Source organism: Mauremys mutica, chromosome 9, assembly GCF_020497125.1.
Source record: "Mauremys mutica isolate MM-2020 ecotype Southern chromosome 9, ASM2049712v1, whole genome shotgun sequence".
Classification (NCBI taxonomy): Eukaryota; Metazoa; Chordata; order Testudines; family Geoemydidae; genus Mauremys; species Mauremys mutica.
The window spans coordinates 12,246,888-12,272,261 of NC_059080.1; the positions used below are offsets into that span (position 1 = coordinate 12,246,888).

Sequence of the window (25,374 nt, forward strand, 5' to 3'; positions counted from 1 at the left end):
GCCTAAACATTCGGGGCACGTCTATACTACCCGCCAGATCGGCAGGCAGCATCGATCCATGCGATAAATCGACCCCCGAGCACTCTCCTGTCGACTCCTGTACTCCACCGACACGAGAGGCGCAGGTGGAGTCGACGGGGGAGCATCAGCAGTCGACTCACCGCAGTGAAGACACCGCGGTGAGTAGATCGAAGTAAATCAACTTCAGCTACGTTATTCACGTAGCTGAAGTTGCGTAACGTAGATTAATCTCCCCCTCTGCCCCCACACAGTGTAGACCAGGCCTCAGACTTCCATGGACAGCAAAACAGAGAAGAGTCAAGGTAGGGAAACAACAGCCAGCTAGACCAAGCCAGATAAGCACAGGAGATAATGGAGAGAGTAAATTAGTAAGGGAAATTTTATTTAAAACCAGGCAATTGGCAAAAGGGCCACATCAAGGAAAGAACTAAGACTCTCTGGGCAAAGTGACACTGCACATGTGCTTTTCATCATAAATGAATGTAAGAAAATATGGAACATGCTGACAAGTAACAAGTTTTCACTCTTCACTTACAAGCTGATTTAACTGAATGCAACACCACATTAGTCATGTTAGCTCCTACTCCCACAAATGCAAGGCAATTTACTGAATAATAAATCAAAGCTCTCACAATATAGCCAAGTTTATAGTTTCCACTAATAACCTGCTAAAAAAAGCAACTAGGGAAAGAGAAGCTCATTGTGCCCATGTTTAATTATTAGTTATTTAATTTATTTGGTTTCCGGCAATTCTAAATAGTGCAGTTATTTTGACTATCGGTATTTCACTCGTTGGTCACTCTTCCAAATGTTTACTGTATATCTAGCCTAGACTACCAGGTAACTGTGGATATTGGGACAGTAATTCCACAATAAAATTGTTTAATAACTATCAGATGGTATTTATGATTGCATTACTTTGCTGTTTCCATTTATTGGTCTAAGAATATTTATTGCACATCTCATTAATTTCAGTGGAAAAATAGGTTTCATTGATTCATTAAGGGATACCATAATATCAGAGGAGAACTAAGGAGAAAACCTCTGTTCTACTTTACAGTTAAGGCTTTGCCTACTACTAGAATCAGGCAGGAGCATAGCTAGAGAAAATAAAGAGGGCTGAACAGTGCTCATTTAATTTTAATTGGTATCTCAGAATTATTTGGGCAGCTGAATTCTGACTGGGCCTTGATTTTCCTTCACATAAAGAAATATGAGAAAAATGATGAACCTCAGGATAACTCCTTACCTCACAAAACAATTACAAAGCAGCACAGAGGAGCACACATATGCAAAGAGAATAGCTGATGAAATTCTCCCCAGGGCTGTTGCAGAGTGGGACAATAATGCTGTTGCTAGATTAAGGCTAAGGAAAGCTGATAGTGGGAATGAGGCTGATCTTTCCAGGGACTGGATAACCTATGGGTATGGTCCTCACCTACCATGCTAGAGGTCCGGGGTTCAGATCCCAAGTATGCCTCAGAGAGGCTAAATTCTCTGAATCTATGGTATAAAGAGAAGTCCAGTTACAGAACTCTTTAGTGTAGGGGTGGGGGTGCCATATCAGGTTGGAAGAACATCTCAGTGGATCAAGCAACTTGAAACTGTCCCAGGATGAAAACTGGAAAGGCCCAGGATATAGGTTTGGAGCACACATTTTCAGATGGTAGGCGGTTGTTGCTTGGAAGAGGGTACATACATAAAGAAGCTGAGCACTACACAGATCCAAGACAATAAGCAGGAGACGTGAAAGCATGCCAAGCAGCTAGGTGCTGGGAAATAATGAAATAATGGCCATTAAGTTTTCATCTTTTAGTTTTGTCTGGATGTTGGATGACCTGGTTAAACTTATTAAATTGCTTTTTTTAAAGATTCTTAGGGCCAAGTTAAAAGGTAATATATAAGCTGGTATCAATTAGACTCCTTCCTCCATCTTGGTAGGTGTGAGGGCGTAAAGAACCATGATCTGGAATACATTTTCTGTCTTGAAAGATAGATCGAGTTTAATTTCCCATAATTCCATGAGCCTTTCAATGGTTTCTGCAACTGTACATTTTCTACAATCCCAAAGAATGGGTGAGTTAGAGATTCAGCCTGGTTTCTATAAAGTCTTTAGTTTGCTTGACAAAATGTTCTCCTTAATAAACATAATTGAAACAAGTAGGGAAGGACATTTCAGCTATTAAATTCCTCCTATGAATTACTGACAGTATGGAAATCTTTGTACAGAGTTCACCAGGTTTTACCACTGTGAAGTCTATGGGCTGAAAAAGTCAAATGCAGCCTCAAGTCTTTTCTCAATGGCAATGGCCACTGGCAAAATAAGTTTCAAAGAAACTACTCCAAAGAGTGCTGACAGGGACTAGTTACACCTAATTCTAACCCCTCTAAAGCTGCTTCTGGGAGGGAGCGTGCTCGGCTGCCCCAAGGGACCAAGCATTTATCCAGAGCCTGATCCAAAGCCCAGCCAAGTCAATGAAAAGACCTCAATTGATTTCAGTGGACTTTGGATAAAGGCGGTTGTACAAAAAGAGCCAGACTAGAGGAGAAAATCCAGGATGCACTGACCTCAGAGGGCTTCTTGGGAAAGTGTCTATTCTGAAGCTGCACACAGAGGTGAAAGTAAGCTGCTACGGTATGATACGCCGGACTGGACCGGCTTCCCCAGGCCAGCGATTTAAAGGGTAGCGGCGGCCGGGAGCCCTGAGCCCTTTAAATCACTGCTGGAGCCCCCGGCTGCCACTGCTACTCGGGGGGCTCCGGCATCCGGGCTCGGGCAACAATTTAAAGGGGCCGGGGTGGTAGCAGTGGCCAGAGCCCCAGGCCCTTTAAATCACCACCCAAGCCCTGCTGCTGGAGCCCTGGGGTAGCTGCGGCGGGGCTCCAGCGGTGATTTAAAGGGCCAGGGGCTCCAGGAGCCCTTTAAATCTCTGAGCCCTGGGGTTGTGGCAGCAGCTGGGAGCCCCCGGGGCTCCGTCAGGCCGGGGGCTCCACTGCAGTAGTGGCGGCTGAAGCCCCAGGCCCTTTAAATCATTCCTGAGCCCTGGGGCTCCCAGCTTCCTCTGCAGCTGGTAGCTCTGGCAGTGATTTATAGGGCCTGGGGCTCCCTGCCACCACTACTGCAGCGGGAGCCCCGGGTCCTTTAAATCTTGATTTAAAGGGCCCAGGGATTTAAAGGGCCTGCCTCTTCCAGTTGAAGCCCAGCCCCCTGCTCAGGAGTCCGGTGTACCACTAAGTCCTTTGAGATGTTTTCACCCCTGGCTGCACAACACAAACCAACAACATATAGACATGGCAGAAAGTGAGTGACAAATAACATTATTTGGGGAAGGGGGGAATGGAGATGGGGAGAGGGACTCTGCACTTAGTATTGCAAAACTGGGAAATGCAAGAGCCATGGTCGTGTTTAGTGATAGGTGCTCCAATCACAACCACCATCTGCAGACAAGCAGAGCGATCAGGAAACCAGACACATCCCAGCTGAACTTCCTGCTGCCTATAGATCATCATTCTATCCCAAAAGGTGTTGGAATTGAATTGAATTGCCCCTGTGAGCAGAAATGACCGAAGTGGAGATTAATGCCTAATCCGAGCTGTGTGTTTTATCCAAGTATTCATAGGTGAGAAGGAAAATGAGCACAAAGACAGAAAGGGGGCTATTTTCAAAGCAATACCCCTTTGAACGTCATATGCCTCCCGTCACTGGCAGTGAGACCTGTGCAGCTATAGCCCCTCAGAGTGCTTTAAGATTGTCCTCTATTAAGCATTCTATTCTTCCTGTAAAGTTGAAGCCCCAACACACACCCCCATGGTTGTATGTGGCATTGCTGCAGCTGTGCCTCAGTTTCCCTCTCGTGTTCTTCAGACAAGTCCAGCCACTTCTCGCCAGCACACACCCAGGAGTCTGACCTTTTCCAGGGCCACAGAGTTCTTTAATACGTCCAACAAACATATAAAGACAACTAAACCTTCAGCCTCACTGGGCTCCGCTGGCTGCCGCTCTCCCTCTCAGGTGATCCTCAGCTATAAATGCAATATTTCCACATTTGTCCTCAGACTCCTGTGCCCCACTGCATCCCGCAGTCTAGGGCTGGCATCGTTCTTCCCTTTCCCAGGGTTTCAGGCATGCCCTCATCTCTGAGTGGCTCCTGACCTTCCCTCAGGAGCAGACAACCTGCTCTTTTGCCTTTGAACAAATATTGGCTGGAATTATTACAAAAGCCATCATCTGAACCTTTAAAAGGATTAACAAAGTGTCTATTTCCTGAAGTTAACACAGCATTAAACCCATGGAGTGCTCTAAGTACTCAATTTCCACGAGCGCCATGTGACATTTGAACTATATAGACATAACTTTATTTATTGTAGAAAAGTATATTAATCCTGATTGATTTCAATACTTTTCTAACATGGCAGTTCAGTTTAATCCAATACTAAACTAATTGGGTTATGTTTGATTTAAAAGTTTGAAAACCCCACTCCAAAAATTGTTCAAGGCTGAATTTAGCAAAGCCATAATCGTTAAAAATGTATATTATGTACTGGGGCTATGTTGAGTTTACTGGCAAATTTCCAAGCAGCAGACCTTTTAAAAGACTAATTGTCTGTGACTATGTAATTCCCAGAGCACTCTGCACTTTTTGCCATTGACTTGCAAATACCAAGTTAGAATAGTGCTGAAAGCATCAGTGGGAAAATATTCTTAAAATGTTGAAGGGGGGAAGAAAAAAAAAAGCATTGCTCTTTTTTTCTATGAGTACAAAGCTGCACATTCCACAAATATTATAGCAATTCCAACTAGCATTACACTGCTGTTAGATGTCTTCATCTTTCCATACAGAGCTTTACAGAGCTCTACTTGCCAGGCAGACACCAAGCTGGAGGGAGAAGGAAAAATTCCTGAGGGGAAAAAAAAAAAGAGTCCTCAGCAAGAACTGCTGAGGAAATCTGTCTCTCTGAGCATGGAGACAGAAAACTTAGGAAGCATCATTAGTGCAATTCACCAGCTCTGTTCTAGAGGGTGCTGACAGTCAGACAACTCTTAACTAGAGTTGTACAAATAAGCAATCTTTTTGATTCAGTGCTCAAACAAACAAAAAATCATGTTGACCCAAAACAAAGATACTGCCAGGGGCGGCTCCAGGCACCAGCACGCCAAGCGCGTGCCTGGGGCAGCAAGCCACGGAGGGCGCTCTGCTGGTCGCCGCAAAGGAGGTAGGCAGGTTGCCTTCGGCGGCATGCCTGCAGAGGGTCCTCTGGTCCCGCAGCTTCGGCGGCCCTCCCGCAGGCGGGCCGCCAAATCCGCGGGACCGGGGACCTCCCGCAGGCAAGCCGCCGAAGGCAGCCTGCCTGCCGTGCTTGGGGCGGCAAAATACTTAGAGCCGCCCCTGGATACTGCAAAATTTTCAGCAAAATGAAAAGTTGATTAAAACTGGTTTCCGTCAGAACAAAATCTTTCTTTTGATCCAAAACATTTAGTTTCATTTGAGGGGGGTTTTAAAACCTCTTCAACCATAAAATTCAACATGACTATGTCAAATTGAAAAATCAAAACTTTGGGTTTTGAAAACATCAAAATGAAATGTTTCAACTTGTTCAGAATTGTTGGGTTTGTATTTTTTTTTGAGGGGGCCGCAAAACAATCTGACAAATGTGAAAACTGTTTTGGTTGACCCAAATGTGCATTTTGATGAAAAAAAAAAGTGTTGGCCAACATATATCACCTAGCTCAACCCAAGTGCCTCAGAGATATAGAAAATGCAGAAAAATCTAGCAGCAGCAGGTTACCATGACCGAGAATGAGTGTGAATAAAAGGGCCTCGAGATAGCTGAAAAATATATTCTCTTCAACCTACAATGTTATATTCATATTTTGCATCAATCTTCTCTCCCAATTTTCTTGGCACTGAATAAGTCAGTGGCATCTCTTTTCTTTAGCCTTACTACTACTATGACCAATGGCTGAAGACAAACTAAACCCTACACGGGAATGGTCCATAATGAGACATGGTACAGTACTTCACCACGTTATACTTGCCTTGCCTAAGGACCAAATTCTCAGCCGGTGCAATCAGCACAGCTCCATTGACGTCACTAATGCTACCCAAGTGGTAAGTCATTGATTTCATTGAAACTGTGCTGCCTTACACCAAACGAGGATGTAGAGTTAGATCCTCAGCAAAGAAACTGCTCAACATAGACAGGTTGCTGGGCATTAAAGTTGGTCAACTGGTTCACAAATACCCATGTGACACTCTGATACATGACACTGAAGACTTCCCAATGTACAACTCCAGCACAAATCCAATTAGCGTCCCTTCTTCTCTGCCACACTCAGAGGTGTAAGGATTGAATAATAGTTGAATTTGTGACCTGAAAAGTCACACTGTAGTGAAGAGTTAGTGTGAAGAGAGAAGCTGCCAAATTTAAACAAACAAAAGCTCTTGTTAGGATAAAAGACAGGCCTATGCAGAAGCATTCACACTTAATTACTCTTTAAATCTTTTCTCGGGAGTGTAGAAACAAGACAGCAGTGGCAGCTGCATGAAAACCACTGCATTGAACTAAACATTCAAAATTATCATCTGGAAGGAAATCTGTTCTGGTGAGCTGAATTTTTCTCATGTTAAAGAAAAAAAGTCATTTCTTGACTGTAGTAATGTAACATCTAAAACAGACGTACAGACTACAGTTAAATAAAAGCCCTGGCTTGAACATTTTGACTTATTCTTTGGATATAAATTATCTGATTTTCCCCCCATTTTGGTGAAACAAACCAGATTCCTGAATATGTATTCATTAGTTATTCCAAAGTTCTCACCACTTTGGGTGAATAATTTGCGAACAGTTCATTTGACTTATACTATTCACTATTTTTAGGAAGTTTATTTTTGTCCAAAATGGGACAAAATGTCAAACGAGCAGAAATATTCCTGAAACAAAAGTTCTGACCATTTTTTATTTGGAAACGAGAAGGCGAAACAGTCTACTGTTTCAACTTAAACTAAACTGTTTATTTCAAAATGGTAACTCAAAATGAAATAATTTCAAAATGTTGATTTGAAACTAGACTAGTTCTTTCTGAATTTTCCCCCAAAATTGGAAATTTGTCAAACATCAATATTTTCCTATATTTTTTCTTGATGAAACATCATATTTCATCAGAATTGTTTTCAGTCAGAACATTTCAACCAGCTCTGCTATTGGGTATTGGTGGGGTGTGATTAGTCACCTAACTCACATGGTTTTGTGTCTGTCTTCCAATTAGACAAAACACTTTAAAACTAGAGGGAAAAATGAACTAAGGAGCAATTAATTCTCTTGTATTCATATGAGTATGCTGGTTCTTTTGAGAATATGAGTATTAATTAGAACAGGCATTCCCCAAACACTTGGGTGAACAGAAATCCCTAAGTGTGAATTCTGAATAATGAGAAGCATGGATTTGGAATTGAGTGATTTAGAAATCATGGAAATGTTCACAAAAACTAGTTTTGCAGTATTCAACCATCTCTACCCCTAAGAGAATAGAAGTTACTAAGTTTGGGGTAATAGTTTAAAGCAAAGAATATGTAAAAATGTATTGTAAGAACTCTATTGACATGTCAAATGTGGAAAGTTATAACTAGGAAGTCAGATGGAATTTTGCCTTGAGTGAGGACTACATGAATGTGCTTCCAAACAATCTTTTGGCCCAGTCAATTTGGCTTACATGTAGAGATGGTTCCAAACAAGTCACCACAAACTTTAGGGAACTTTTTAGATTCAGATTGGCACTCCATGTCTTGAGCCTAGTATTAACATAGGTTTATTATGATCACAGATCATAATTTAATGACTGCATATCAATGCCTTCTGAGAAACATCCGAGTTCATGAATCATTGGTGTCACAGAACAGCATATATCTAAAAATAAACCCACAATCTACTTGAGTGCCCATCAAGCTGAGAAAATCAGGCAAATATATGCTTAGATTTGTTAAGGAGACACTATCAAATAGTCAAAGCCCAAGGTTTCAGATTGTATAAAGATTTTTCAATCCAATATGAAGTTTTTAATTAACTCTAAAATAGTAACCATTTTTCTTTAAATGTAAGTATTTTTCTACTGTTTAGGGAACCCAACACACAATGGTTTCATGATAGAATCAGTAAGTGAAAATCACCAGTTTAACCTTCCAACAGGCTAGCAGGCTTCAGTGGAGACCCACTGCAGCTGCTATTCCAGCCCCATGTGCGGAGGTTTTCAACCACTGGATGGACATAAACATGGTTCTAATGACATCATCCCTAGCCCACCTCTATGGCTCACTCTGCCAGCTAACTTGGAGCTAGCAGAATAAGCAATCTGCATATACACCACTGTAGAGCTGCTCTGCCCATGTTCCTCCTTTTAAGTGCTGGGCTAATGGAGAGCGTAAGTGGTGTTCAGGGCTTCGTTTGGTCCCTTTGCGTACATGGGTATCTTGAGAGTGCACATTTAAGAGCTATATTATTGACCTCATCAATGGTAATATATCCTTACAAGTTATGACCATTTATGTAGTAACTAAAAGTCTCATCTTGTAAACATGAATGGGTATCCAGGAGCTTCTAAAGTGTGTGTTATTAACAAGATCAGTTGTAACAGTTTCAAATGAACTGTCATTGTGAATTTTATAAAGATGCCTTTAGAGACTTTTTCAAGTCATTCTGTTGAATTGTTACAGTCCATCACATTAATGAGAATTTAGGGAGCTTTAGATTGTGGATTATTGACACAGACTTCAACTCCTTAAAGTCTAGAGGGTAGATGTAGTGGCCTGACACTAAAAACCCCTATGAAAAATGTATAGGGATTACACTTTCCTGGGAGGCAACATGATCTAGTAGATAGATCACTCAACTAGGAGTCAAGAGACCCGGTTTCTACATCTGGCTCTCCCACAGACTCACTGTGTGACCTTGGGCAAAATATTTTACTTTTCCATGCCTCAATTTCCTCATCTCTATAATGGGAATAATTACACTTTGCTTCATTTGTGAAGTGCTTTGAAATCCTTATTATTTCCTCAGTTGTTTCCTAAAGACCAGTACACATCATGGAATAATAATGTAAGCTTTCAGGTAAAACAAAACAAAAACAAAAAAAAACCCAAACACACATATGCACAGCTAAAAGGTATGGATTCTGTTCACTTGAACAGTCCAACCATTTCACCACTCTGCCGCTACCATATAATATAAAAATAAGTAGCTCCCAACCTAATGCTGTTTTTTGCTAAGTTTCATTATGGACTGCATAATTATGGCTCTTATAAATCCCTCCAAAAGGGGAGGAGGGGAGGGCTTTAGAAATGCTGACAAGCCTTTAATTAAAATGACACAAATAGCTGCACTCTAATTGGTAATTCATGAAGACTATAGGAAAAAAATGAAGTACCCCTAGTACCCCTTCATTTTTGTACATTTTCCGCTCAACCAACTTACCATATCCTGTGATACATGTAGAGTGGCTTTTACTGCTTCCAGAAATCAAATACAGTTCACTATTCATAGAACTACAGGATATAAATCGGGATGTGCAATGCCACTAATTCTCCTAAAACAGGAGGAGGAGGAGGATTTCCTACATTAATCTTTCAAAGTTTATGAAGTTTTGGGGCAGCCCTGGTATTCAGTGGAACACACTATTGTACAGATGAAATTTGATCATGTTCAGAACAAGTAAAACGATCAATCTAGAGTAGGATTTTCAAAAGAGTTTAGCATTGTCCTACCACTGAAATCCAGACCATTGGTACTGGCCACCGACCAGTCGGTGGTCTGATTTCAATGGGAGAAAAGAGTTGAGACAATACTGAGTGCCGTTGAAAAGCCCACCCTTGGCCAGAAATAGGAGTTGTAAACTTTCTACTGTCCTAGTAACTCGGTCTAATTTTCAGTCACTAATTTCACCATCAAAGTAATGTGGAAACCAGACTAGAATACTGGAGTAACAATAGAAGCACACACCTGTAATTAAGTTTTAAAGCCGTGTAAGCTGCTTTTAACGTTTTACACCATTACACTTCTATTGAACAATCTCTCGATGCTTTACAAACATTGATGAATTATTGTAAACTTTACTTCACTCCCATATTTCCCCGCCAAGGCACCAGTCACTATGGTATCTAAGCATCCAATAATAAAAGAGGATGCCATAAGTGACCCTTTGATGTAGGTATTTTATCCCCATAATAGGACATGGGAAAACTAGATCATTGAGAGGCTCAACAACTTTCACAAGGTGATAGAAGAAACCTATAGCAGAGCCAGGAAAGGCATCGTGGTAGTAGAATGCGGGTGGCTATGCAAATAGCTTGATGTAACGTGAGTATTGGGGCAGCTACATTCATGCTTGTGTTAGGTCTCTGGGAATGCCCAGTCTGAACTAAAGGGCGTGGGGGGAATTTCCAAAGAGCTAAGTGACTTGTGAACCTAAGTCCCCTTGACTCGGCTCTTGTGAAAAGTGCTTTTGAAAAATGTCCACCTTAAGGGTGAGATTCTAGCCACATCCCTTAGAAGCGTAGCGCCAAACTCACAGTTCACGGGGAACAGGGCACATGGGGCATTAAGACACTTTTGTACTAATTTTCCCAATCCTGAGGTACTCCATGGCCCTTGGCCTAAATTACAGTTTCCAGTCCCCCGCTGCCTATGGTCCACAGCGCTACCTGGAATCTCTGCAGCACTGTGCATTGTAGCCCTACTCCCCAACACACCTCTTCCACCATCAATATACTCCCTATGCCAGGGTTTGCAAAGACATCCCCAGAAGGCAGACTTCCTCATTTCCTGCACAGAGGGAATCCTAACTGTAGTCTGTAACCTATCATTTAAACCAGCTTCTGTACTAGATGATGGGAGGATAGCTAATGTGATGCCAATTTTTAAAAAGGGCTCCAGAGGTGATCCCGGCAATTACAGGCCTGTAAGCCTGACTTCAGTACCGGGCATACTGGTTGAAATTATAATAAAGAACAATATTGTCAGACATAGAGATGAACATAATTTGTTGAGGAAGAGTCAAAGTGGTTTTAGTAAAGGGAAATCATGCCTCATCAACCTACTAGAATTCTTTTAGGGGGTCAAAAAGCATATAAAACTAGTGTACTTAGATTTGCAGAAAGCCTTTGACAAGGTCCCTCACCAAAGGCTCTTATGCAAAGTAAGCTGCCACAGGATAAGAGGGAAGGTCCTCTCATGGATAGGAAACAAAGGGTAGGTATAAATGGTCAGTTTTCAGAATGGAGAGAGGTAAATAGTGGTGTCCCTCAGGGGTCTGTTCTGGGACCAGTCCCATTCAACATATTCATAAATGATCTGGAAAAAGGGGTAAACTTAGAGGTGGCAAAATTTGCAGATGCTACAAAATTACTAAAGATAGTTAAGACCCAGGCAGACTGCAAAGAGCTAGAAAAGGATCTCTCAAAACTGAGTGACTGGGCAACAAAATGGCAGATGAAATTAAATGTTGGTAAATGCAAAGTAATGCACATTGGAAAACATAATCCCAACTGTACATATAAAATGATGGGGTCTAAATTAGCTGTTACCACTCAAGAAAGATCTTGGAGTCATTGTGGATAGTTTTCTGAAAACATCCACTCAATGTGCAGCGGCAGTCAAAAACGCAAACAGAATGCTAGGAATAATTAAGAAAGGGATAGATAATAGGACAGAAAATATCATGTTGCCTCTATATAAATCCATGGTACGCCCACATCTTGAATACCATGTGCAGATGTGGTCGCCTCATCTCAAAAAAGATATATTGGAATTGGAAAAGGTTCAGAAAAGTGCAACAAAAATTATTAGGGGTATGGAACGGCTTCCGTATGAGGAGAGATTAATAAGACTGGGACTTTTCAGCTTGGAAAAGAGACTGCTAAGAGGAGATATGATAGAGGTCTATAAAATCATGACTGGTGTAGATAAAGTAAATAAGGAAGTGTTACTTACTACCTCTCATAACACAAGAACTAGGGGTCACCAAATGAAATTAATAGGCAGCAGCTTTAAAACAAATAAAAGGAAGTATTTCTTCATACAACAGACAGTCTGGAACCTTGCCAGAGGATGTTGTGAAGGCCAAGTCTATAGCAGGGTTCAAAAAAGAACTAGATAGGTTCATGGAGGATAGGTCCATAAATGGCTATTAGCCAGGATGGGCAGGGATAGTGTCCCTAGCTTCTGTTTGCCAGAAGCTGGGAATGAGTGACAGGGAATAGGTCACTTGATGATTACCTGTTCTGTTCATTCCCTCTGGGGCACCTGGCACGGGCCACTGTCGGAAGACAGGATACTGGGCTAAATGGACCCTTGGTCTGACCCAGTAGGACGATTCTTGTGTTCTTTTGTAATCCTCCATGACTGGATCCAACCCTTTACACTGCTCAGGCACTTTTACCTGGAGTAAAGGCTGGAGTAAGAGCTGTGGATCTCACCCAAGACATTCTTCAGAAGCCAAAACACACACACACACACACTGAGCTGAATGCTCAAGAAGTGAGCTTTGCTCGAGTGCTTATTCACCATAACATTGCTCATATATCCTTACTGCCAGTTCTGTTTTTAACCCTGTTGTCTGTCTGTCTTCTGGCTGTAGGCTGTATATATCTTCTGCACAGGTAACAAACTACCTAAGCACTAGAAACAAACTACCTGAGCAACAAATATTTAAAAAATGTACCAATTCTATATAGCCAGGTGCTCAAACTTGCTGGAAAAAACAGAATACAAAACTTTGAAAATGACAGGTGGCCTCCCCAGAGAGTACATCTTCAATAATCCCTGCAAAAACACGGTGAAGCAAATAGCTCTGCAAATTCTTTTTGAAGAGCACCCATAGAGAAAATCACTGACAGGACTGGGGGGGAGAGGGGAGAACAGAGGGAAGAGAGTCTAGGATCATGAAGGCAGAAACCATGGGCCATATTCTCAGCTGATGTAAATTGGCAGCTGTACTCTGAAAAGTGACTACAAAAAATGGCTTTATGGAGCATTGTGTTTGTGTTCACTGTCTGTCAATGTCTCTGCACCAAATGTGCTTAGTTGACAACTAAAGAGATGCTTCCGCTCTGTCCCTCCACCCCGGCTCTGCTACAATCCCAACGTAGACTCTTTTCTGCTCACATATCATTACCAGCAATAAAGGTTTTGCAGGCCCAGCTCTGCAGTCCTTACACCTACAGTCCTTAAAATGTGAAACTAGCAGCAAAAACTATTAACGCAGATGAAGAGATCTGCTTCTAAGAAAAGGGAGATTGAGATGCAAGTTGATCACATTGTGTAAGATCATTGTTGATCGCATTGTTTTCTCCATGGTGAGAAAATTCCTGGCACTAAAGGGCTCTTTAATTTAGCAGAGAAAGGCATTACAAGAACCAATGGCTGGACGCTAAAGCCATTCAAGTTCAAATTGGAAATAAAGGCACACGTGTTTAATAGTGACAATGATTAACCACTGGATCCAGCTACCAAGGGAAGTGATGGAGTCTCCATCTCTTCCTGTCTTCATATCAAGGCCGGATGCCTTTGTGGAAGCCAGGCTTTTATCCAGTTGAAGTTATTGGGTTCATTGCAGGAGTCGCAATGAAATTCTATGGTCTGTGGTATACAGGAGGTCAGACTAGATGATCTAGTAGTTCTGGACTTTAAAAAATCTATTAATCTAAATGAAGAGGAAATATTAAAAAGTATTGACAGAGAAGAGTGCTTTTCACCAGGACAATTATTAATAATATTGGAGAGCAGTAAGTGCATACTACATTGTGCAGAAAACAAAAGACAAGGTACATCTTCCAAATAGCTTACAACCCCAGGCCCCACCCTTTAAGTGACTGAGGTACCAAGTGCACTCAATGGAAGCTAAGGGCTATCAGCACCTTGCACATTTCGGCCAAAACATTAGAGTACATCCCAATTAAATTCTTTAATCTTAAAGCACTGGACTGAGACTCAGAAGACCTGTGTTTTATTCCCAGTTCTGTTGCTGGCCTGTTGGGTGACTTGGGCAAGTCCCCTCACCGCTCTGTGCCTCAGTTTCCCCATCTGTAAAATGGGGCTATGATACTTACCTCCTTTACAAAGCACTTGGATGTCTACTGATGAAAAAACACTATTTAAAACAATATCTAGCCTTAAATAAAGGTTCACTTTAATAGTCCTTTGCTTCACAAACCATAACTGTAGCTCATATTCCAAATATATTTTTTCTACCACCACTTTTTAAAATAAAATTATTCTGTTTAAAAACAAAAATATTATGGTTCATAATGGGAAAGGGTAATTATACAGAAGAATAGCTACTAAAGTGAGTAGGAAATGATTTATATATATTGACTATTACAATTATTTAGCCTTTGATCAGGCTTGTGAATATATGGTTGACTAGCATTGCTGTCAGTAGCTGTTAAATCTATGTTTTGCTAATAAAATTCTCAAGAAAAAAGGCTTGGTATGAAATGTTTGTAAATTAAACAACCATCTAAATCCTGCAAAATGTATATAATTTAATCCAATAGGACTGAAATAGCCTTTCCTTTGCTAACACTGGTATCTACAAGTCTAGAAGGAGGGTAGGGTTTTGTCATCTACATGGCATGCTAACATTTTTTGAATTTTATAAATTATAACGTAGTCGTAGTTTCTATTGTATTGTAACCTACTTTAACAAAATCACCATCTATGAAAATTAGCATTTGAATTCCAGTTATTTCTGGGAAATACCTAGATACTTACTAGAAAAATCACATTAAAGAAAATGCGTTTAAAAATCAATATTTAATGTTTGACTGTTATTTTGTAAGTATTCTTCCTGGGAGAATTCCCACAGAATTTTCATTAACCAACAAGGGATTTCTGCCACTGGAGTGTTATTTGAGTTGTTTTAAAAGTAGAGACTCTTCAAATTCCTACTGATCTTAGCAGTCGTTTCTATAGAACAGATGGTCTATTGTTGATTTCTAGGTTCCCCTGACTTTCTAATTGCTAATGTACATGTTAGTACTAATTATACGGAAGTGGCAGCCTCTGTACTGTAATAAGTGGGTCAAGGCTGCTTCACAGACCTCAGTGTTTTGACTCTTATAGCGATTGCTTTATGAATCATCAACCAGTCATAGCATAGATCTATGCTGGATTTACATTCAGCATAGTATGTGCAAATCAGTTTCTTTCTAGCAATGTATAAGGAAGCAAGAAGAGCATATGGGCATTTGGTCTCAAGATGGAGGCGGCCAGAAGATTTGGGTTTAGATGGATTATGAGCTGGGCCCTGCAGGGTCCATTTGTAGGAGATGGTAACCTGATGGCTCACCTGGAATGTTGGGTTCCACAGGGAACTGCATTATATTTCCTGGCTACTCCATGGGGTCCTTGGTGCAACAGCCAGCTGCAAGAACAGTAGATTTGTATGTCTGCTCCTGTTGTGCTCTTCAGGAGAAACTCTGACCCCTACACCTACCCCCTGTCTTCTCAGAATATCCAGATGAAGAGGCAATGGCTTGATGACTCTACCCAAAGTTCTGTGAGATGAGGATAGGGGTGTAGGCAACCTGGCACTTACGAAGGACAGATAAGGTAAGTAGAGGAAACTGGGCCAGACAAAACCCTTTGTGGATCTGGGCTGGTTTTCGTGAGTAGAGCTAGCACCTGATTTCACAAGTGGTCAACTGCGCAAATAGCATTAGAGTAACAAAATAAATAACAGGCTCTAGCAGGAGAAAAGCAATGTTTGCTCAGTTACACAAACATTTCCATTTATGGTCAAAAAGCTAGTCCTCATTCAAAAAGTGTGTTAAAATTAACTGGATCCAGTTTTGACTTCACAACCCCTCCATGTTCAATCTAGGGTTTGCTTTTGAACCCACTTCTACATAGGAGATTGTTTTGGAAACAGAATACTTGTACCCACAAGGAACTCCGCTGTAGTCAATTGGGCTCTGAATGGAGTTAATTGCAGATCAGAGCCCAAGTCTGGAGATGGTCAGTTCCCAGAAGGTTTCTTTTTGTTTCATCCAATCACATTAATGTGAGTGTCAAAAGGGGAGAAGTTATTTGGACACCATGGAAAAAAGGAGGTGGTGCTAAGAGGAAAAAGCTATGAGCAGTTCAAACTCTGGTACACTGATATCATAACTGATGAATAGGTTACCAGAAGTGCTAGCGTGACTGAAACTTAGCACACAAGTCACATTTGGCATTATGTTACAGTATTCTAAAAACAGTGCAAAGTGATTCACCAACACTGTGCTGATGCCAAATCCTCTTGGAAGAACCACCGTTTGCACTGTGTTAGACTGGCATTTCTGGGTCAAAGGAAAGGATGGTAACTTTCAAAAAGACGTACAAATCTGCAATTCATTACTTACTCTTGTAGAGTTGGCTGCTTTTCAAATAGGATGCCAAGAAGAGTACATGTGGAAAACGAGATTGCTAAAATAATCTGGCAACATAATAAATGGGTGCTACAAATTCAAGGGGGACATTTTCAGAAGCATAGTGCAACAGACGTGTGGCAAAATGTTTAGAGGCTGTGAGAATGATATTTTGAAAATTCAGCCTTAGGGGACAGTGCAATTCCTTGTTTCATTTGTATGATTTAGTTTTGTGAAAAAAAATTTTTTTTAATTGCCTATGATCCTTTGAATGCTGCCAAAAATTTGGGTTTTAAATGTATATTGCATGCCATTTTCCTTTGCCTTTCAGAGTTTATATTTTATTTTCTTATTTCTGTATGATTACATATCCTAACACTTTTGTGTTTGCAACCACGCATACATAAGAACAACAACATGAAAAATATATACCTGTAACTAACAGGATCTGAGCAAGGGTGGAAAAAAATAAAGTAGTCTGAAAAGGCATTCTTTTGGAGAGGAGATCCTACCTACCCACTCCCTAGTGGTCATTGAAGACTCCAAAAGCAAGGATTTTCGGTGAGAGACAGTGTGGGCTAGTGACAAGGTCTCTGCACCAAAAATCAGGAGACTTGGGTCTTGTGTTTGCAGTTCAGCTTACTATGTGACCTTCGGGTTCAGCCCCCACTCCGTTTCCATTCCCAACCTTACTCTGTTTTGTCTATTTGGATCGTAAGCTTTTGGGGGCAGTGATCATATCAGCATGTTTTTGTGCAATGCCTAGCACAATGGGGGGAAAATCCACGATGTAGAAACATTATAAGAGGTCTGTGCCATGTGGGTAAGCGGAATAAAGAAGGTGAGCATTACAGTTTGTGGAGTGTGAAGAATAATCACTGAGGGCTTGATTGTGCCCTGGCATATGCAGCTGCACAGAGCAGAATGACCCACCTTCCATGGCTGCATAGGACTTACCTGAATCACAGCTCCGTCTACAGGGGGAAAGGGAAAGAAGGGGATGTGTTAAGAAGTGTGCACAGGGAGAAGCAGCTATATGCAGTGCACAAAAAAAAGTTTTGTTGGTACTACAAAACCTTGGAACTATGCTACATACTCAAGCACGGTCTATACATTAACTATTTGAATATCCACCAACAACTTTCAGAACAGCCTGTGCTCCTGATACTCTAGCAAGAGTGGCAAGTGGGAGAAGCCATTGCTCTGTTCTGTCTCCCCACCTTGGCCAGTAGATCTGGCTGGACATGGACGGGGAGTAGGCTAACCCCCATGGTCCCCCCAAGAAGGGGTATAGTAAATTGTTCCCCTCCCCTCTGTGCACGAGGGGATACTAAAGAAAGATTGCGCCTATTTAAGGAAGAATTTCTTTCCAGGACTGTTCCTGGGTTGGGAGGCCTGCTATGTGGTCCCCCATGCTCAGAAATGAAACTAAAGACCCTAAACTAGGAGGGGGGTTATTGAGAGTGGTGCGCAGGACAATTAGCATGGATGGGATGAAATTAAGAAAAGGGAAACAATATAACCTGAATATCTGGAAAAGACTTTCTGAAGTGAGAGCTCTTAAACTAGGAAACCATCTCCACAGGAAAGCAATGCAAATCCCATCCCCTTAGGCTTTTATACCTAAACTGGAAGAGACATCAGAAATTAGAGAGAAATAATCCTGTATTAGCAGGGAAGTAGAATGGATCCGACTCCATCTCCGGTATCTTCTGTGATTCATCCTACTCTTAGTCTATCATATGAAAAGCTACTGTAATTCAGACTCCTCATTTGCTTTGGTCTCCTATTATACAGCATCCCTTGTCAAAGTGTATAAAACGAGAACACTACAAATGCGTAAGGATGTACCCTGAGGTTAAAAAATAAACCTCACAGCTTCTCAGAGCAAGTCAGATTAATCACAGCTAATAATTACAAGACTAAGTGATTATACTTATGCCATCGTATTATCACATTAAACTCGCAAGCAGTTGCTTTTAGAAAGGACTGAGAAAGTAGTTCCATGCAAAATTCACATGAGGCAAGATAAAAAAAAATACCTTACATGGCAGAGACCTCAGAACAAGTCCTTTGTACTGTTTGGGTACAGTGTCTCTCCTCAAACACACAAAGTATCACAGAGAAGAGAGATGTGTGAAATACTGAGCCACTTAATGAGGAAACCAGACAAAAAATAAGTCTTCTCTGGTTTTATGAGAAGTGTAACATGTTACAGAGTAACAGGAGTCAGAGCATTGATCAAATTGACAACTAGGGTATATAAGAATGGGACAAATTAATCCCTGGTGCAAGTCCATTGAAGTCACTCTACTGAAGGATATACACACCTATTCCCAAGGTCTTAATTAATAGTTCAAGACTTTTGGTATGTGTCAGTATCTAAGTCAAAAATGCATGACAGCAAGGCCTGGTTGACCATGGAGAACCTGAAGAACATATAGGATTAGTATAATCTTAAACAAAAGCTTTCAAACTTTGTATCCACTAAGCCCACTGTAATTGAGTCAGGACCCACCATTTGTTAATCTAATCTCTGTTTTCCAAAAAGGTGATGCTAAAAGCAGATGGGTCAGTTTTCCAGATAGTACAAGCTCGAAGGGGATCCAGTGAACCTTCAGCTAGATTTGTTCTGTTCAGACATTAGCATGGAAGACAGTTTTTTCCATTTATCTTATTTATTATTTTTATTCTTCACAGCCTCTCCCACTTTACAAAATAATAAATGGCCAGATTCTCAGCTGGTGTAAATTGTCAGTGGACCTATGCCAATTTACACTAGCTAAGGATCTAAGCTAGAAACTAAAGACATCAAGTCATAAAAAGAGAACGGAAGAATTGAAATCCACATGCCACTGAAAAAGTTCTCTTCTCTTGGGTTGCTGACCCCTCTGAAAAGGATACTTTTTATTGAACTTCATGAGCATGGCATAAACTGCTGATTTTTTAAGAAGCGCCTGAATGATGATCTGTAAATGTATTGTGTGTGCCAATTAAACATTCTAAATTCATATCCAGATTATTGTTACCTATTTAATGGCTCATTGCTTTTAGGAGCCATACCAATTCTCTCTTTCATTTTCATTACAGTAATGGCTAGCCAGAAAAAAAAACCCAGAGAGATAACATGCTGCAATATGGCTTTAAGACATCTGTGCATTCTATAGCTGTGCTTTTAGGAGAGAGACAGGTTGGCAACCTTCCTGCTACCTCACATAGGATTACCTTTGTCCTATTTGGTTCTGACTTCAAATCAAACCATGGTACAGTGCTCTGGATATGATGATAAAGCAGAATACTAATACAGTATCCTGAAGGCACCCTTACAAGAACAGGGTAGGACCAGGGCCGGCTTTATGACCCGTGGGGCCCGATTAGAATACTCGGCAGCGGGACATCCACTCCGGGTTTTCCACGCCACCGAAGGACCCCCCGCCATTGAAATGCTGCCGAAGACCCCCGAAGTAGACCCCCCGCTGCTGAAATACCACCGAAGACCCCTGGAGAGTGGCCCCCTTAGGCGCGGGCACAGGGCCCTCTTCGGTGCAGGGCCCGATTCCGGGGAATCGGGTGAATCGGCTTAAAGCCGGCCCTGGGTAGGACCACTACTCAATGGGGAAGAGGGGAAATAACAGAAAATGTGGAAATGGCAGAGGTGCTTAATGACTTCTTTGTTTTGGTTTTCACCAAGAAGGTTGGTGGTGATTGGACATAGTGAATGCCAGTGAAAATGAGGTAGGATCAGAGGCTAAAATAGGAATAAAACAAGTTAAAAATTACTTAGACAAATTAGATGTCTTCAAGTCACCAGGGCCTGATGAAATGCATCCTAGACTACTCAAGAATGCTGACTGAGGAGATATCTGAGCCATTAGTGATTATCTTTGAAGAGTCATGGAAGACGAGAGAGATTCCAGAAGACTGGAAAAGGGCAAATATAATGCCAATCTATAAAAAGGGAATAAGGACAACCCAAGGAATACAGAGAAATCAGCTCAACTTCTCTACCCGGAAAGATAATGAAGCAAATAATTAAGCAATCAATTTGCAAAAATCTAGAAGATAATAAGGTCATAAGTAACAGTCAGCATGGATTTGTCAACAAAAAATTGTGTCAAACTAACTTGATAGCTTTCTTTGACAGGGTAACAAGCCTTGTGGATGGGGGAAGCGATAGACATAGTATATCTTGACTTTAGTAAAGCTTTTGTCTTGCATGATCTTCTCATAAATAAACTAAGGAAATACAGCCTAGATGGGTGCAAAGTTGGTTGGAAAACTGTCCCCAGAGAGTAGTTATCAGTGGTTCACAGTCATACTGGAAGAGCATAACAAGTGGGCTCCCACAGGCATCAGTTCTGGGTCTGGATCCATTCAATATCTTCATCAGTGATTTAGATAATAGCATAGAGAGTACACTTATAAAGCTCACGGACGATACCAAGCTAGGAGGGATTGCAAGTGCTTTGGAGGATAGGATTAAAATTCAAAATGATCTGGACAAACTGGAGAAATGATCTGAAGTAAATAGGATGAAATTTAATAAGAACAAATCAAAGTACTCCATTTAGGAAGCAACAATCAGTTGCACACATACAAAATGGGAAACGACTGCCTAGGAAGGAGTACTGTGGAAAGGGATCTGGGGGTCATAGTGGACCACAAGCTAAATATGATTAAACAGTATAACACTGTTGCAAAAAAAAGCAATCATTCTGGGATGTATAAGAAGGAGTATTGTAAGTAATTCTTCTTCTCTACTCCATGCCGATTAGGCCTCATCTGGAGTATTATGTACAGTTCTGGACGCCACATTTCAGGAAAGATGTGGACAAATTGGAGGAAGTCCAGAGAAGAGAAACAAAAATGATTAATGGTCCAGAAAACATGACCTATGAGGGAAGACCGAAAAAACTGGGTTTTTTAAGTCTGGAAAAGAGAAGACTGAGAAGGGACATGATAACAGTTTTCAAGTACATAATAGATTGTTACAAGGAGGAGGAAGAAGAATTGTTCTTCTTAACCTCAGAGGATAGGACAAGAAGCAATGGGCTTAAATTGCAGCAAGGGAGGTTTAGGTTAGACATTAGGAAAAACTTCCTAACTGTCAGGGTGGTTAAGCACTGGAATAAATTGCCTAGGGAGGTTGTGGGATCTCCATCATTGGAGATTTTTTAAGAGCAGGTTAGACAAACACCTGTCAGGGATGGTCTAGATCAGTGGTTCTCAAACTAGGGCTGCCGCGTGTTCAGGGAAGCCCTTGGGGGACCGAGCCAGTTTGTTTACCTGCTGCGTCCACAGGTTCGGCTGATCACGGCTCCCACTGGCCATGGTTCACCACTCCAGGCCAATGGGGGCTGCAGGAAGGGTGGCCAGCACATCTCTCAGCCTGCATCGCTTCCTGCAGCCCCCATTGGCCTGGAGCAGCGAACCGCGGCCAGTGGGAGCCACGATCGGCCAAACCTGCGGACATGGCAGGTAAACAAACTGGCCCAGCCCGCCAGGGGCTTTCCCTGAACAAGCGGTGGCCCTAGTTTGAGAACCACTGGTCTAGATAATACTTAGTCTTGCCATGCGCGCAGGGGACTGGACAAGATGACCTCTTGAGGTCCCTTCCATTCCTATGATTCTAGCCATGGTTCCTCTCTCCTGCATAGTTTCAACATACAAGCACCCCTTAGTCTTTAATAAGGAGCCAGTATACTTAATGTTCCAATTCTCAGGGAGAGATCTACGGTACAATATATGTTAGGATGCCTTCTGCTAGGGAAGCCCCAGATTGGAGCCATGAAGAGAAGGGAAAAGGGAAGTTGGTCATGAAGGAGGAACAGATTTCAGATGGGCCAGATTGGAGCTTGTACTTAAAAATGAAATGAGTCCCGATTAGCTCTGTGAACCCTAAATACCAAGACCAATGCACATTCCTTGAAGCTCTTCAGCTATAGCAGACGTACTGCCCTTGGCTAGTTACCTCGTTTGAAAGTATTTCTCTGAAGGTTGCCAAATTCTACATTATTGGAGTAAGGGAACATTTCAAAGCTGAGTAGGGGTCATGCACACTGGCTTACCCTGTGGGTTTCATCTGGTGGCGCTCAGCCAGCCAGGCCACCAGGTCTCTATCTTTCCGCAGAGCTGCAGAAGCCGCATGCCCACTCCTCACTACCCAAAGATCCTCAGTGCATGGACTTGCAGAGAATGATATGGGCCCTAGTTTACCGGCTATATCATCCATTTGTGTTCAAGAACTATCCTTGCCATCCTCTACCACCCAGATCTACATAAGACCCGCATTAAGGATGAAATGCACCTCTTTGTATAGGCCAGGGGCTCTCAAACTGTGGGTCGGGACCCCAAAGTGGGTCACAACCCCATTCTAATGGTGTCACCAGGGCTGGCTTAGACTTGCTGGGGCCCGGGGCCCAAGCCAAAGCCCGAGGGATTCAGCCATGGGGAGTGGGGCTCGGGATACAGGCCCCCTGGCTGGGGCTGAAGCCTTTGGGCTTCGGCTTTGACCTCTTCCCCACCCGGGAAGTGGGGCTCAGGGTTTGACTTTGGCTCCCCTACCCTGGGCAGTGGGACTTGGGTGGGCTCAGGGGTTTGGGTGCCCCCCCTGAGGTCATATAGTAATTTTTGTTATCAGAATGAGGTTGCAGTACAATCAAGTCTGAGAACCCCCTGCTATAGGCATAACACAAGGCCTGTGCACCATTTCAGCCCTCAAAATAGTACTGAAATGGGACTCAAGTGGTGCATGGCTCTTGTGCTGGTCCTCTGCACAGGGGTGGATGTGAAATGGTTTACCTGGTGCACTATGGGTTGCTCAAGTCTTCTTTGCAGGAGTGGATGACACCTCATTAGTCATGAATCACTGGCATAGCAGATTCACTATGACGTTCTGCATTTTAAAGAACAAGTCTTGCAGAATTACCAAATAAAATTGAGCTGCACGAACATCCTTTGTGAATAAGGTGTGATTTTAAGATGTTGAAAAACGTGGACTTTAGGGGTGAAATCCTGATCTCACTGAAGTCAATGGCAAAACTTTTGACTTCAATGGGCCAGCATTTTATCTTTGCACTTTATCAGCTGTATTTAACCAACAAGATAATTATGATCAAAGTCCAGTTGCTTTCATTTTAATACATTTTAGCATGCACATATTTTAATTTTTAAGGAATTGCATAAAATGTAGTTAGGCTACATTGAATTTCCATCCATCACCCCCAATCGTTGTTTTTTTGGCAGCATAAACAGAAAATGGATTACATATGATTTTAAGTTCATACACAGTGTGGAATACAAAAGGGACTTGTTTTCATACACAATCATTATTTCTTTCAGCCACTGACGCAACTGAACTGGTAGGGACAGAAATAATATTCCTAATCAATATCAAATTGAATCAGTGGAATTGATTGCAATCTTAGGTGGGCTGGTACAGATTTTAAGAGATTAAACACTTACGTATTAGATTTTTATTTCACCAAAATGTTTTTTTATATACAAGAAAAAAATCAACCAATTTGTTACATTGAGCACTGTTCTATTCTTGCTGGGAATTCATCACTTACACAATCAAAAGCCCAACAAAAATAAATGTGTTAGCAAATGTGAGAGTGAAACCACTGCTCAAAGGCTCAGCATTTCTATCACTACAAGCCTTACTGTTCAATCTTTTTACAGTTTTATTCTGTTAATGCCGGCTGGTGCATCTAGTTGCCTTCTAAATCAATGCCAGAATTTAAACCAGTGAATTGTTTTTCTAGCTCACAATTGGTATTGACACAGCAGCTACCCTTAACCGTATAGCTTATACCTCAATATTAAAACTAGGATCAACATTTCAGTATTGTCATTGTAACAAGCATTGTTAATCTATGTCTAAACTGAACAAATGCTGCGTGATTTTATGAATGTTAAGGTGTGTGCGCACGCATATATATTACACACACACACACAATTTCAATTACTTTTCCATAATTTCAATTACTCTGCTAACTACCACTACAGCTTTTTAAATGATAGTAAGAAAAGCATTCCAAATAGGTAATCTTAGAGAATTTGGAACAGCTTTGTTACCCACAGAAGCGCCCTGCTCAGATTGCAATGTCACCGGGCGGTTTTGTGCTGACGGAAGGAAAAAGAGTGAATGTTTAACCAAGCCAGTTAAAGTAAAAGACACAAACAAAAAAACACAATCCAAACTTTGAGAGTGATGCCAAAGATCAGATTTGGTTCCACTTTCTCAGAATTGCAAATATGATCTTACTATCAAATGAAAACAATATGGATTTTTCCTCCTTTGTGAAAAGCAGGTTAATAGATTTTTAAAGTGTTCTCCGAGAAGTCCCAGGACTGTCATTCACACACAATGGGATTTCATTAGCTGAAAATAAAATTATAGGGCTTGGACAGTATGTTCAAAGATGTTTCAACAATGATATAGCAGAAATAGAAGGGAGGATCAAGATACAGCCAACAAAATGGGGTAGAATATTATAGGGACAGATTTTATTTTAAAAACAATTATGCTTATTGAATAATAAGAATAAATCTGTGTTAACATAATCATTTGGTAATGTAACACACACCGATCAATAGTGATAGTTAATTACACAACTTCTGGGAACAGCCACTACTACTTTGGGAGGGGCCTGAGTCTTTTACGACACGCATTTGCCTCCTCTTATCTACTGCTTCGTCTTTCTGTTCATGGTCCAAAGCAAGGTTATGTATAAGCAAATTAATGTGCATCCAAACATTTAGAGTGCAATTTCAGAAGCCATCTGAAAACAGTCACAAATTTTACTTTAACATCCTGCTTTTGTCTGAATTTATTTGGGGTCATAAGAAGGGGGTCACTCTTTATATTATGGTTCCATTGATAACTGTGCTATAAAGGATTTGTAGATGATTAGTAGCTATTTTAATCAATCGATTATTATAGAGTCCA

The 25,374-nt window shown here is 41.4% G+C and overlaps 1 protein-coding gene across 6 annotated transcripts in view; it reads right to left on the reverse strand.

Moving 5' to 3' along the window:
- Positions 1 to 25,374, reverse strand: part of IL1RAPL2 (interleukin 1 receptor accessory protein like 2) — a 548,931-nt gene that overhangs the window by 316,451 nt on the left and 207,106 nt on the right. The window contains exon 1 of one of the 6 annotated variants that reach the window (XM_045029384.1): positions 19,647 to 19,725. The exons of the other annotated variants lie outside the window; for them this stretch is intronic. The gene's annotated coding sequence lies outside the window, so the exon portion shown is untranslated. Of the gene's footprint in view, positions 1 to 19,646; positions 19,726 to 25,374 lie in introns of those variants that run through there. 6 annotated transcript variants of the gene reach the window in all.